The 16,001-nt window shown below is 35.3% G+C and overlaps 1 protein-coding gene across 5 annotated transcripts in view; it reads left to right on the top strand.

Moving 5' to 3' along the window:
• Window positions 1–16,001, top strand: part of DICER1 (dicer 1, ribonuclease III) — a 65,024-nt gene that overhangs the window by 4,534 nt on the left and 44,489 nt on the right. For 3 of the 5 annotated variants that reach the window (XM_085225561.1, XM_085225562.1, XM_085225558.1), the window contains exons 2-3: window positions 12,891–12,956; window positions 13,811–13,911. The gene's annotated coding sequence lies outside the window, so the exon portion shown is untranslated. Of the gene's footprint in view, window positions 1–6,249; window positions 6,330–12,890; window positions 12,957–13,810; window positions 13,912–16,001 lie in introns of all 5 variants that reach the window. The other 2 variants (XM_085225560.1, XM_085225559.1) reach the window with 1 other exon arrangement.

Here is a 16,001-nt window from a genome sequence, read left to right as displayed (position 1 = left end):
TTGCTCCTGAGGAAATGAACAAAGTGAAGTTACTTTGTAGTTGATGTTTAAAAACAGGTAGAATTGATCTCCGGATGTCCAGGTTCAGAAAGCCCTTCTCTGAGATCTGGCAAGTTCATTCAGGTATCTCTCTTTTCAGACCCCCTACTTTCAACTGCTGAAATCTGGGACTGTTTCTAGGTGTTGATACAGACAGGTAATCTAAGCGGACTTACTAACTGTGGCCTTATGGAACGTTCATTGACTTCTGGCACTAATATTGTTACCATTAAAGATGACCAAGTGTAATCAATCTCAAGTGAGACTTCTGCTTCCTCATTTAAGTTTTGTATTTCCAAGTAGGCAAATGCATCTGCCTTGCTAACTTCATGCTCAGTGACTAATAGGTTTTCTTTTTTGGAAGAGGACATAAAGTAAAAGAAGGTGAATACTGAATACAGTGTAACAATGTTTTGACTTCTCTTTTTTTTTTTTTTTTTTTTTTTTGATCCATGACCTTTTAACATCTTTGTGCTGAAGTTAAATGCCCATGTTGCCAATCTACGTGAAGTTATTAATCAAGAAGTGATATGATCTCTATGAAAGGCTTGAGGTGGGGAAAGGCATGCTTCTCCATGCTACACCCCCTCCCCCACTGAAGGTCATTTTTAGTTACTATTGCTGTCTGACATGATACTGCCAAATTGATCTCTGAGACTTCAGAAACTGAATTACTACTGAAGGCGGATAATGGGCATGAAAAGGTACACTGCTTTGAAAATAAGACTTTATTTGAAGCCCTGTTTCTGGTGTATGTTCTATGAGTCTGTGGAATATGTGTTTATTTATTTATTTAAATTATTAATTATTCTTATTATGATGTACTAATGCTTTCCCGTTTCTGTGAGGCTAAACAAGGAGAATATTGACCCAAGGAAATGAATGGTTTCTAGCAGTTAAGTGGCCAGTGTCAGCCTGAATGGTAGATATTGCAAGAGGGAAGCGACACAGTTGTGTTACTGAGCCTAGTGATTATTCTTTTTTTTCTTCTCTCATTATTTCTACAGTTATTCTAAACAAGAGCTGCATTTTCTCTTAGCTTAAGACAATTAAACTGGATCCTGTGGACCTCATTTTAATACTTATAAAGAAAAATTTTTCTTTTCTTAGTTGGTCTAGAGAATATTTATCTCAGTAAACATCAGCCTCCTGAATTGAAGAGACAAAGGAAGCCGTAACTGGTACTTCAAAACCAAGCTTAGTGTATTATTTGTAGTTAAGAAATATATACCTAGGTATTGAAGTTCATAGGTTTATTTATATGCTGAATACATGAGTTGATTTTAGTGTTGTACTCTGATCAGACTACAATTTAGTGATATCTTCTGAAGAAGTGTAACCATGAATGTGTGGTGAAGAATATCTGTCCTGGGATTTGAGAGGAAAGAGCTTGAGCTATATGACACATGACAGAACTCTGGAGGAGGAGGTGTAGGTTTTATGAAGGTAATGCACAACATAGGCCTGCATTTTTACCTTGAAGTACTTCAATGCAAAAAGACTGGGAGAGTGCCAGAAACATTTATGAGCTCCCTGGGTCTTTCAAAGACATACAATCAACCTACAGGAGATGAGTAATTTTCCCTGTGGTAATCTTTGCATAGTTAATGTTCTGCTCTGTAGAGATTGAGACATAAAACCTGCCTTGATTAATACTGAACTTTCTGGAAAACGATCATCTTAAGTCACTGTGTTACTTAAATTGAATAGAAGATGAATTTTCAATAAAGCAATCCATGATTTGTTAAAGCTGTCTGCTGGCTGGCACTTACATCAGTGAATAAGGGTCTGCAAGGAGCTGCTGGATGGTTTTAGAGCATGTGGTGACTTGCAAAATGATGAAGCAGGTGCTGATTTCTGGCAGTATTTTGAGCAACATGCCAATAACACTATTGATATATATATTGACTGCCTGCTGTTAAATGTTTTTAAAGCCTTTTATGGTTCATTCCCATACTGGTGCTAATAAATGTTTTCTTTTGTTGCTTTCAATTAATTATTTTTGTACTACGTATCAAGAAGTTTTGTTTCTGGAACTTAAAGTTTCTTGTCACAGTGTAACACAGATCAGCAATAGCTGGCAACAGAGAAATTGCTGTCTGAGTTTGAGCGACAGTAAGAAGCCTCTTGAACCCAATTTGTTTGTTTCCTGTAAGGTAAGCCACCTAATGGCTGTCAAAATGGATGACAACCGTCTCCTCACACCAGCTCTACTACCCATCTGGCACCCTCCACCTCCCATACTTGATGCAGCTTGCTGATCTAGCAGAAAGCTTGCTCAGGCAAAGGAGAAAAGGGTTAGGGAGCTGAATTATTTTTTCCAGCATGTCAAACAAGTGTCAAAGCTACTTATAGACAGGAAGGAGCAGTGAGAAGGAGTGGAGTTGCTTCATCTAGCACTGAATTGCCATGGGACTAGGTTGGCAGTCTCATGAAACCTAATCCCAAAATATTGTGGGTACTTTCTACTTGATTGTCTTCTGTATGAAGTGAATACTGATGTCTCTTCTCACTTGTTAATTGAAATAACTCTTTCATGTTTTTCTCAACCTTCTACTTTCTCATTTATTACTAAGCAGTTGTTACAGAGAGGTTTATTATTGTAGTAATCTTATGGGTTTTGAGTATCAAGCTGGGATTCAATAACTTTGAAACAAAGATAATAACAGTCAGAAAGGGCAGTAACCATGATGGAGTACTTATGCTCTAGCTGCTAGATTGAGAAAATTCAGATCTCCTTTTATGCCCAGTTTAAAGCCTCCCATTTTTAATTAGTGGTCATCTGTAACCCTGGCTTCGTAATTAGGGAGGTGTTCATGAAAATGTTTTATCTTACAGCATCTTGTTTCTTCGTCAAATGTATTGATGTGTTCCATGATAGCAGTGTCATTAAATACAAATCAAAGCCTAAGTTTTTTCCCTTATCTAGTTTTACTACTTCTTTTTTTGTAATCCCTGTGGTTAGCCTTAAGAACTTCTTGAAGCAAAGTAGTTAGGTTTCAGTAAGGGAAGAGAAGGCATTGTCCTGATTGTTTAAAATAATAATAAAATCTAATCCAGATGTTTACCAGCAACATGATAAAGACTTGCAATCCTTAATTAGAAATCAGATCTTTAGGACCTCACAGTATTCACAACATAAGTCTTCGAATCATTATGTGGGAAGTTTGAAAGGAATAGGTTAAAGTAGCTGAAAGAGACAAGTCACCTTCATAAGTTGTTGTTGTTTTTTTTCTTCTCTCATTTGAATAAAGAACTGTTTTTTCCTACCCTATGCTTTTACTTTTAGAGTAAATCTGGGAAGGAATTGGAGACTTTGCTTGACAATTTAAACAGTCCTGCACTTGATTTTGTGAGGAATAATGACTGCAGTTTTTTTGATGTTCTTTTTCTTTTAAGTAATTGAATGGTGATAGCATCATTCAGATACATCAGTATCCAAAAAAAGTGTGAGCAGTCTGACTTCTGATGTATGGAGTCCCATTCATAAAGTGTTGTCTTAACATTTCTGTCCCACTGCATTTGAGATAAACAATATTTATCGGTTTCAGTAGCAGACATACAACTCAAAATATCACTTAGTGTATGTATAATTTGCTTATGAAATATTATCCAATGCTTGCAGTAGGTATTAGGATACCACGTAGAAGTTAACTAAAATAACTAAAAAAGAAAGCCTTTATGTAAAAAATACTCCTATTCTTTAAAAGTTTGCCTTCTACCTAGGAGTTATACGATCACAGATAATATTCAAAATGGTAAATCCTTTTCCTGTTGGGCACTTGAGGTGCAGAGGTCTATCTCTGGCTGTAGGTAAGTTGTGCATTTTAGCTAACGTTATTGCTTAGAAAGAAAACACCTGTACATCCCCTGACTTAGTGGTACTTGCTTTGAAGTTTTGAGTGCAGAATTTCTGAAGTTATGTGGTGGACTGGGGAAGCTGCTTCATCTAAGAAACAGCTTTCTTCTGTGTGACGTCTTTTATTACTGTTATGGCTAGTCTTCCTACCCGGCCACAAATTACCTAGAAGCAGTTGTACCAGCATAAGGCACAGTGGCAGGTGGCATGTGGGTTGAAGAGAAGAATCTAAGAGGGATGCTCATATGTTTGGCAGTGCCCTATGAAATGCATCTTACACTGTCATCAGGGGACCTTTAAAAGACGAGACAACGTTTTATGTAACTGCTGAGTGAAAATGGAGGAGGAGCGATAAAATACAAAGTGACTTTTCTGTGTTTTGTCTATACAGAGCTATCACGTTTCTTCTGCATTTATTCTGGAACATTTTGACTGTACACATAGATACAGATCTTTATGAGAATGTTTGAGAGCTATAATGAAATACCTCTTGTGACATTAAGATATGTTAAACTTCTGTATTTGCTCTGTGTTTAATTCTAATAGAGGACAAGTAGCAAGGCCACTCTTCCCAGTGACAGCTTGCCCATAGGAGTTTAATTCACTTTTCAAATTAACTTCATTGCCTCACTTGATTAGTCTCAGTTTCTCTAAGCTCTCGTCTATTTGATGACTGTAACTTTACAGTTTCGTTTCAAAATACTTCATGTGCTAAAGGCCTTGACTGCGTTCTTTTTTTCTGATCAGTTTTACTATATGTTTGAAAGATGCTTGAAGTGTAAACTATGAAAATGACCATCTATTGTATAAATTACGTGGAGCTAGGAGAGAATCGGAGTCAATATTTAATTCTAACTTCCACGATGCCTTTCTCATTAAGTGTCTAAGGCTATAAAAGCAAAACATGCTTTTTGTTTCTGAATAATATTACTTTTGATTTGTGTAATGCAAGAAAGGTGTTATAACTCATCTGTTAACTAAAGAGAAGTTAAAAACGTATCTACTCTTTCATAGTTGAGAAGCAATTCTGAGGAAGAAGTGGAAATCTCCAGTAGAAGTTAATCTATGTTAATCCTTCTGAAAGTCGTAGCACTCAATTATCCCTCAAGTTAGCTTGTTAGCTTTAACTAAGAAAATTAAATGATTACTCAGTGAAACTAAAGACAGTTGTATTTAAATATTTATTTTGCAGAATATAAATTTTAATAAATAAAAAATGAAATATTAATTTTAATTTGCATTTAATCAAGTTATAAATTCCTCCTAAATACACCATAACACACGACTGTCAGACAAGCAGGATGTTCTATATAATGGTTATTAGTAATGCTGATTAATAAGCTAAATGAAGTAACCAATAGTAGTTGTAACAGTACCTTCCTAATATCCCAAAGGCTCATATTCATAACTTGCAGATCAGGTAATTAATATCAAGTAATTGCTTAAAATTAAAACTAAACAACCATAATGAGTTTTCTTAACTGATAATTTAAAGTTTCCCAATAGAAATCAATATTGAGTTAAGGGCTGTTAATGCCTTGCATTTAATCAGATCTGCTGTACTGGGGCATTGTGGTGGAGTAATCACTTTTAAAATGCTGTTCCTTTCCCCTGCTTTTTAACCACTTTGTATCTTACGACTTTCAGTATCTATTTTTACTTGAGCAGGAGTATCTCTTCAGAGCTCCGTTTGCATTCATATTTTTCCTTTTTGCTTCTAGAAACCTATTTATTTCCGTTTATTCACTCTTACCTGGACTGAGTTTTCATTGTTCTTTGTCATTTAAATGCTGGCAGCGTTTCTTCTGATAGTGTTATGTATTCATTACAGCTGCTGTTCCTTCCATCCCCTTCGTGCTGCATCATGGATCTTCTTGGAGAGTCTGGATTTAATTGTCCCCTGGAGGATTATGTACTCATCAATCTGATCTGTTGGAATCGGTCGTCTGCAGGGCATTGTGAGAATAAGCGAAAGCAAGGAAATATTCCTAACCCAGTGTGTTCATTGTTAGTGAAAGTATTGAATTATTTGCAGAACCACCCAAGGGTCAGATAACAAAAAGGTGTCAAGGAATGTTTCCACAGTGTGTCTGCCCTCAAATGAGTCATAAAATGTGAAACGTGGAATTTTCTCAAGTTAATCCAGGTTGGAGGGATCGTATGGTGATATCTGCGAAAGATCATGTGCAAATCTGTTTGTTTTTTTTTTTCCTCCAGATTCAAAATAGAGAAGTTGTGTTCCAGTTCTTATCTGAATCTTTTGAATTTCCCTCCTCTCTTTCTCATATAAATCACCAAGATTTCTGTAGTGAATGTACCTGCTAAAATACCACTTTTTTTTTTTTTCGTAGGTCCTTGTATATCTGCATTAGAAGCTTAGGACATAAGTAGAGAAGAGAGGTGGTCCAGGCTGTGCTGATAGAGCTGCCAGGTAGACATTACAGAACTTGGCTCTTCTTTCTGAGAACTCAGAACTGACAAAATCACAAAAAATCTGAAATGTTTATTAATGACTGCCTGCTGCTTGCTGCTCCATGTTGCTGGGATCAAGCAACCTCTAAGGTGCTTGCTATTTTGCTGCTGGCAATTAGATGATACTAAACATAATTATAAGTGATTTGACAACTTCAAGCTGCAGCTGATGTGGTAATAACAAGACCACATCAGCTTTTTCTTTTGCTTAAACTTGTTTTATTTTTCAAAACTGCTTTTATTTGATAACTGGTGCTCTGGAACTGGAATTCTGGGTGGAGCAAAATCTACAATGATGTTCTTTTAGCAACGAAGCTCTACCGAAGCCAATAAGCCAATATCTTTATATTCTGTTCTGAAAACACAATTCTCCACTTCTCAACTGATTGAGTTGTGAGACTGCACTTTAGCATTACAAAAGAGAGGAATTCCCTTGAACTGATGAATGTGGACCAGAATCCTGTGGGTATGCCTGTCTTTCCAGTGCCAGGCTATTCAGAGTAGAACTGGAACAGAAGGAACTATGTGAATGCATTCTGAGTCAGGCTTGGCAGTTGGAGTACTATAGTAATTTATATTGCTTCCAGAACCAAAACTAACTCATTTACAGTGATTTAGCTGCTTCAAAATATTATTTCTTAGCCCTAAATGGCTTTTGATGAGAATATTAAAAAAACTGGAATTGTTAGCAAAATTCTGTTTTGTTTTGTTTTTCCTTATAGCTTGCCTTAGTAATCATTAAACAAGTTGATGCAATTTTCAGTAAACCATCATAGTTCTGATGTCTGGAACCATTCTTTTATTTTTGTAACAGGATAATGCTTTTTCTTACATGCAGAAATAGCTTCCATTCCAGTTTTGAGAAATAAAAGGGTGACTGTGCTCATCTTTCCCATTTTTCTTTAATGTGGAATATGGTTAATAGCAATGCAGCTTATTTCAGTTTATGAAGGGTTTTCTTTATTATTTAACAAGGACAAGCAACTTTTATTACTTTTTTAATAAGCTGCGTAAGAGTTTGTTACTGTATATGTTATATGCAGAGCTAATGTGAAAAATAAGGCTAATGTTGCACTGGATTATAAAGATACTTGTCTGTGAAGTATAGGCTTAACATTAGACAAAACACTTCCTAGTGGACACAAATATCTCAAGGATACCTGTTGTATTTGCAGTCATTCTTTGTCTCCTTGTCTTTATTCTGCTACTGTGGAAGATTCACAGATGGTTGACTCTGGGATGGGTCTGGTTTTTGAGTTGTTTGTCTGTACTGAGAGTGTTGCTGCTTAACAGCATCAACAGTGGAGATGAGGGACCCTTATGATGAACAGGACATTTCTCAGGTCTGCTGACATGGTAGGCTCTTTATCTATTTGACCTTCTCCTGTCTTTCATAGTTGATGGAAAAAGTGAAAGGCATTTAAAAGGGGGGGAGAGAGGGGAGGCGGGGGTGTGAGCTTTAAGTTTTAAAAAAAGCTTATTAATGTTAGACACCTGTGATCCCACACGTTGTGGAGAATGTGTTCCAGTTGTATTTTGTGAGTCTTAAATATTTTTCATTTCTCAGTTAATCATAAGGCATAAACTTCTGAGACTTCATTGGAGACATCTGTTAAAGACAAAGGTGTTTGTTTCCTACATTGGGAACCTGAAGTTACAGAACACAAGATTAGCTCTTCAAATATTTGCAAACCATTCTGATTTTCATTACCTTTGGTTCAGGACTAAAAATATGCAAGGCAAATGTCACTTGCTCTTATATGTATCTTGTCACTTTAACATCGGTATGGATGTTGCCACCTTTTCCCCCAAATTCTTTCAGATATCTGAATCGCTTTCATTATCTTGGTGCCAGTTATTTGAAAGCCAACAGCGCAACAAAGAACCTGTGTTGTGAAAACACCGTTTGAAACTTTCACCTTTAAAATGATAAAATGTAATTTTAAATTCTGACTAGCTCTGAACACTAGGAACTATACAAATTTTTCTACTTTACTGAACAGCATTGAAAAGTGAAGACTGATGCATTAAAATAGCTAATAATCACTAATTCATTATAACTTGCTTAAGTTTTACAATCTTAGTTCAAGTAATGTAAAAGAATGCTCAAGTTCTACTTTTAAATGCAAGTGTTTGTATAGAAAGAAGAGCAGTGCTTATAATATGCTGCTTCTTTTAGTGAGATGTTCATTGTACCCATCTAGGTATGTGTCATCGAAGTGGCTTTCTAGGCAGTGGTCTGGTACTTAAGAGGAGGTATTAAAGTCTCTGCCTTCAAAAGAGTTGTAGTTCTTTTCAATCTGACTCAGATAGAAAGCATTTAGTAACTGTTGTTAAGCTAAGTTATCTTAATTCTTATAGATTCCAGATATTTTGAATTTTCTTTGTGAAGTGCTTCATAATGTGCCAGGTTTTCTTGTGTTAATTCCATTAACGCTGCCAAACACACTGCAGTTGTTGATTTGATTCTTACTAATCAGATTAGTATTGCTAACCCAGATGATTCTCAGCTCTTCAGGCAAGAAGTGGCTCAATATAAAGGCCATTATTTTCTGATGCTGTGCACAGTAAGTCAGTCAGCCAGCTGTGTAGGTTAAAATATGAAGTATTTCCTTTTCAAATGATTTTTTTTTTTCCATTTTGGAATTAATTCAGATTGTTTTTATGAACAGACATGACTTTAACATGAAAAAGTCTGTTCTTTTTGTGAGGGCCCTTGAAACCCTGGTAGGATTCCACAGGGAATTTTCATCTACACCTTTAAATGTTATTACATAGGCTGTTTAATCCAAACAAATAAAGAAATTGGGCATATAGTTGTCTGACTGGGGCTTGGGTTCCCTGGCATCTGAAGCTTCGAATGTCTTTTGAATTTGGGAGCATTAGTAGGTGCTCCTTATATTACATATTTTTATGGACTTAAAATATTGCTTCTCTCCCACCTCCACATAAAAGAAAATTCCAGCACTGTGGCTGCAAGTTTGTGACCAGGAAGGAGTACTTACAGACATGCAAGTGATTAGAGAGAAGCCTTTATTTTTAGGAAAACAGACTAAAAAAATGCAAAGTCCAAAATGTAATTAAATAATGTGCTAATCAATATATAATACTTCTATATTTCAAGTGTTACATTAGGCATTAAAATGAGTTGATTTGCATTACAAATAATAATAATAATAATTATTATTTTTAATTAATCCTTCTGCCTGTGTGCTGAGTGATAGATGAATTAATAGCGTGACCAACATTAGATTTGAACTCTCATTTTAGACCGGTAACAATCCTAGAGAATGATGTAAAACCCAGATATCCATAGATACTACTAGATGCTACTTTATAAAACTAATGCCTTTAGAGAAGACCTCTTGTATCATAGGACTCTAGCTTTGGAATCTCTGACAGGGAGAACAGAGGACTGTCAAACACCTCTGTTTGTGGGAGCTTGGCTGCCACATGGAGAGGAAGGGTTTGTGTTGATGCAAATAACGAGCTTGAAAGCCCCACATGGGGTTATATTCTGAGGGCAGCTGCTGCTTTTATTTACCATAAGCAAGAATAATTGGTACTTTGGAACTGTACTTAGCTCACAGCTCCCCTTTGGATGGGGGAAAGGAGAAATCCCTGCCTTAATGCCTGCTTAATTGCCTTCCTTTCTTAAAGTTAACCTTTAGATAAACTAAATAATTATAAGAAAACAATTCGTTGCTAAATCAAAGGACCAAGTGATTAAACAAAACAAAACAAAACAAAAAAAAACATGAGTATGTTCAGCTACCCTTTCTGGTAATACAGATGTAGTAATAATACAGGTAACTACATAAATTAGGGTCTATAAGCTTAACTGTGGGTTTATTTTCAAATAGTAGCTTGGAAAAAAAAAATTAAGTATTGCATGGAATACATTTTAATTGCTAAATCTATTAAATGTTTGTGGCTTTTAGTTGACTTTAAATAAAGACGTCCTTAATATATTTTTTTTTTCCCTCTGACTTCCATGGAGAAGACTTCAGATTGTCAAGTTGAGAGTATTCTGTTTTGGAATGAGTTTGAGGTAGTATGAGGTTAGAAATCACAGTACAAACTTGTTTTATTGTTTGTAGCACAGGATAACGAAAGAAAAATATTAGGAATAACACATGGAAGAGAAGAGTGAGTCTCATTTTGTAATTGCTCTTTTGAAAATCCTGAAGCAGCTACAATTAAAGAGACATAGGATGGTGGCCCAGAAGGACTTTCTCCTAATCACAGCCACAAAGGCTGTTTCTACCTTATATCTTCTGATGCTGCAAGACTTCGATTTGCACTAAAATTTATTTGTTTGCTTGAAGATTGTTCGCTCCATCACTCTTGTGGGTTCAAAGTCCGATTGCATAGACCTTCTTGCAAAATAGCAGTTCATTTTCAGTCTTTTAGCAATTCATGAGTAATAGTTTAGTAATAGTAAAGTATTAACATCATTTTTAGAATGGGGAGAATAGTCATCATTTAATTTTAAAATGTAAATGATGGAGAAAACTTTGGTAATGTGAAGCCAAGTAACAGGTTGAACATGTGCTACTGCTGTCAACTTCATTCCCACTTCTTTCCGGCACTCATGTTGTTTTCCTTAATATCAGTGGTTAGCTATTGCATTAACCTGATTATTTCCTAACACCAAATTATGAAATGATGGTGAGAAGAAAATAAAAATCAAAACTGTTGATATATTCTTTTGCATACTTTCTGATATATTCATATACTTATTTTTCGGTGTTATCAAATGTCAAAGTAGCAAACAGCCACGGTATTCAAAGATCTTGTCTGAGGTTTGCAGGGGTGCCTGTTGGTTACTGGCAGATTGCCGGGGCACTGAGATCTGCAGAAGTCACGTTGTCCTTGCCTGCTTCTCTTGAGGTCCTTATAGGAATTGACTATTGGGTTTTTTATTTGTTTGTTTGAACAGTGCTGCTTTGTTCACTGAGAATTTAAGGTTTTGCAGTGTGGCTAGTTGGACAATCCAAATACTACGCTTGGAACTCTCCCCTTCCGTCATTATATAAAATATGTCAACGTTAAGCTCTTAATAGGAAGCTTTTTTTTAAAAAAAAAAAAAAAGTTACTGTTTTTTTAAAAGGTCACACTGCTTTTTTAAACAGGATCTTCAGTCTCTGTAAATACTGTACCTCTTGTCAGTTTTCTGGTTGACACCTCTATATATCTATATTTATCTATCTGCATATAAAGCATTTATGTGACTTTATTTTTTTGTAAAGTATTACCAGATCAGACACTGATGTTTGTTAAAATTCTCTGGTAAGCCCAAAGCGTTTCCTCAGTGGAGCTGCAGACAGGGCTGCTGCTCCGCGCACCGGGCTTTGTCTGGGTGCGGGCACCAGCGCCATTGAGATGCTAATGGCGGGAGCTGCTGTTTTGTAGGAGAACTTGACTGCATCTCAGGAATGTGGCCTGTCTGGTTATATGTTAGCTTCGGCATTAAAAGGGCTACTGTAATTCATGTCTGCGGATCGATTGAGGCTGCCGACTTCTGTGTTACGGCTTTGATGTGCCAAAGGAAATTGTTGGGGTTGGTGGGGAATTAAGTTCTCCTTTTGGTTCTCCCAAATCTGAACCTACCGATTTATTTGCTTTCTGCTTACCATTTTCTGCTTACGATTATGGAATAAAGTGTATTTGCTGTGTGAAGCAATACGTGATGACAAGCTTTCTTGACAAGTAATTGAGCTTTTTTTTTTTTCTGTTCGTGCCTGTTACACGGTAGGGTAACTAAATGCTGTAATAGGAAGAGAAGCTGAAAGAGATAATATGGAGTGTGGTGTATTTCTGGACCTCTACTTCAAAAGGGAAGACTTTCAGTTGTTAGGCTGATTTCTGGTTCATGTAGAGCCAACAGATAAACTATTAACCTGTACGTAACAGGAATGTATTGTTACAGATTTGTTCAACTCACTGCACCTTACTGGTAATTTTCTGTGTTTTGTGCAGAAAAAGGGTGCGTGTGTGCATTGCAAACATGAATTTGAAAAGTAACTGGGAATAAGATTTGAGTAGGTCTATTTTGTACATTAACACAGTACTCACCAGATTTTCTGCACTGCAGTTCCCACACGTTTGTTGTAAAATTAAAGCAAAAACAGTTTATTTTGCTCTTTCAAACTAAGTCAATTCTTTTGGCTATGTATTGGATGGTAAGTTTCTTTAAGACTTCATCACAGCATTAGGTGAAAGCTGTGTGGAGGGAGCACAGGAGAGGAAAATTGTAAATCTAGTTGTATTCAGTTGGCAATTACTTTAGCAGATAAAACAGAAAATATGCAAATATCTCCGGAGCACTTATGGCTTTCAGATGCTGACTGTCTGTATCCCCAGCCAAAAAAGGACAGATGATAATTAGATTTCGAAGGACCATGTGCTGTTGCTACAGAGCTAAATATTAAAATGCAAGAAAGCAGACTACCACATGGCACAATTGATTTTTATGGCAGTTCATGTTAAAATACTCTCTTTTTATGTTGCCTTCTAGGTTACCTAGGGTGAAACAAAATTACAGGCTTGGAAACTCTGGAAAAGCTCAGCATCAGTATTTGAGGTAAAAATGAACATACTGAAGTAATCTTGGGAGTGTCCTTCTTATTAACTTTATGGAATTGATTGGAGAAGAAATTTTTGTCAAGATTAATTTTGCATTTAAGTTTTCAGTATTGATTTAAACGAAAAAATGACTTCAAATCCTTTTAGATATAGCAAAACTAATACTTGAGATGAATATATCATGTTAATTTTATGCTTTCAAGCTTTGAGAATGCTGTAGATCTTTTGTAGGTCGACAACATTTGTGTTTTTATGTTGTAGTTCTGTTAACGTATGAAATTGTCTTGAATGACTGCTAGATTTATGTGAATAGTTAAATGCAGTTTTATAGGAATTAATATGAATTGCATGCTAATATTACTACTAATAAAATATACATATGCTGATGTGCTTAGAAAGCAATGTTTTTTCTTTGTGATCAGTTTACTGTATTATGACTTGAAAGTGCGATACTTTAGAAAACATTAAAAGCAATCTGAATGTCATTCTAACTCTTAAATGAATTGTGCATGGAAAAATCATTGTTTATTTGAAAAATGTTATAGAACATTACTAGTGTATTTCTCGTGAACCAATTACTAATATGAATAGGATTAGGGATGTATTAATTCCTTGCATATTTAATCTATCAAAAATTAGCTTTTAAATTGCTTGTAGTTTTGTTTCTACTACTAAATTAAAATAATATGTGTTCAGAGAGGATTTTGTTTTCTCTCAGCCAGTTATAGTGTGGTATTGACATGCCATAAAATGTTTATAAGCAAGTGAATTTCCACAATTAACCTCGATATCGTAGTTTCCTTTTAAAATAATTTTTATAGTTCAGAGGTCTTTTTTCTTCTTGCTTTTTAGAGCCGAAGCTTGCAAATTATGTGATTAACCTACAAGCTGATATCATGATGTCAAAATGCAGTTTGGAAAGCATAAGCACAGAGGCTGCAGAGATTAAAACGGTAAGTGTATGCTTTGGAGTATGGGAGAAACAGATTTTTACGTATCATTTTGCTATATTCTATCTGATACATAAAACTCCTTCAGGACCACCAAGTCACCATAAAGTGAGACTGTAGAAATTTACCCTGAATTTCTTTGGAAAGAATAATAATAATGAAAATAGCTAATTTATTTTATCCATAGATAGATAAAGCAGTGGCATAAAGAAAAAAGGTATTTGTTGTGAAATGCATGCCTTAATATTTCTTGTGAAATTGAATATAAATGTGTTCATTTTTTCTGACATTTTTAAAAAGTGAATGTTGTGTTTAAATATTTCTTGTGGATTTTGCAATGAAAAATGGTTTTATAGATGAAATAACGTCAATTTTTAAAAAGTGGGAAGAAGGAAGATGTGTAGCATTAGAATTAGAATTGAATTTGTTTTAGATAGAAGGAGATAAAAAGTTATTGTCTTGAAGTGAATGGCAGGTAAGTTGTTGTGGTCTTACTCTTAGTAATATACTTCTGTTTGAATTATGAGTCAAACAAAAATAGGAAAGGGGCTGCCTGATAAAATTTTGTACAGTAAAAATTGAGAGCTCTATCAAAGTGAGGACAGACATGTATCTAGTTTCATTGGTCCTCTCCTTCCCTTGCATTTTTAGATATCATATACTTGAAGTTTTTTTCTGTTACACTCTGTGTTAAGGGGTTGAAAGTGAAGGAATCAGCATCTCAGCAGTTCAGCACCTGCATAGTTAGACCTGCTGTACTGGGCTTTATACATTTCTTTATAAAAGATTAAATAGTTTGTTCCACTATCTGCATGTTTGTATTTGACAAAGAATAAGCATCTTCCTTCCATTTGTTTATTCTGAATGCCTTATGTACTGATGTGAGTATAGATGTGCTAGAAAATGTGTATTTTCATTTTCTCATTTTATTTCTGAACTGGCAAATAGCCTACATCCCAAGCATACTATGCTGATAAATAGAATAGAATAATTCTTCTGCTTTAAGGGTTATTTGCAATGTACAGCAGCATAATTTTGATATGAACAGTGTCGAGCTGATGCAGTTAGCTTAGCTCTGTCAGCAGCAACAGAAACTGTTTATTAGGCATTCACTTAAGGCCAACTTTGTCCATAACTGTGATGGAACGCTTGGAGGATTTTAGGGGTTGTGCATTTATCTGGATCTAAGTGTCATGTTATACTTCATTTCTATTCTACTGCCAGAAATTTAGGAGGAGTCTGGCAAGCATTCCAGCTGTTAACTGTACCGCATTGCACGGAGAAATGCTTCAGAAGCAGTTCCTTCTAATATAGAATCATAGAGCCTCAGTGTAATCCTCATCTTCGTAAGCTCTCTGCTGAAACTTCTCTGAACAACAAAAAGCAACGCTTCTCTCCCTTGTGCTGTTAGAAACCAAAGCTGTGGTTATACTGTTAGGTTATTTATAAAATTACAACAAATAGCATCTAATTGAAGATGAACATTCACAGTTAGTTGATTGTGCTAAGGAAACCAGAGAAACTGGTTCTTGGAGGAATTCTTGCAGCTAAGCTTTCTAAGTATTTATATATTCTGTTAGCACTTGAAAGAGAATGGATCTGAATTTATTTCCTTTCAAAGAATGTTGTAGGACAACACAACTTGTTAGACAATGCATCTGCTGAAGGTATTTGAAGGATAAGAGTTCTGTGCAGCTGCACTGCATGCATTAAAATATGTTAAAGGTAGCATGATGTAAAAATAAGTTGATTCATCCTCTTTAATACTATTGTTTGATGGTATTTTCTTAGTTTAGACCTCTGAGCTAAATTATATTCTTCAGAAACTTAGGAAAATATACTCTTAATGCTGTTTTACAAACCAGAAAATATGTGAATTGTATTTCTTTTTTTTTCTTTTTTTTCTTTTGCTTGAATGAAGGTAAATATACAATTCTTGGCACTGAATGCTTATAGTGTATGTAGAAGTCACTTTACTGCAAAAGTTTTCAGTAGCTGTGAAACACTCTCAGTTAATATTTTCCATTTTCTTTAAATAATGTTTACACTGATCTACTCTGTATTTGTACTTGAAAATTAGAAAATATTACTTC

The sequence above is a fragment of the Meleagris gallopavo genome, chromosome 5 (assembly GCF_905368555.1).
Source record: "Meleagris gallopavo chromosome 5, MGAL_WU_HG_1.1, whole genome shotgun sequence".
Lineage (NCBI taxonomy): Eukaryota > Metazoa > Chordata > Aves > Galliformes > Phasianidae > Meleagris > Meleagris gallopavo.
This window is presented reverse-complemented; position numbering and strand designations above follow the sequence as displayed.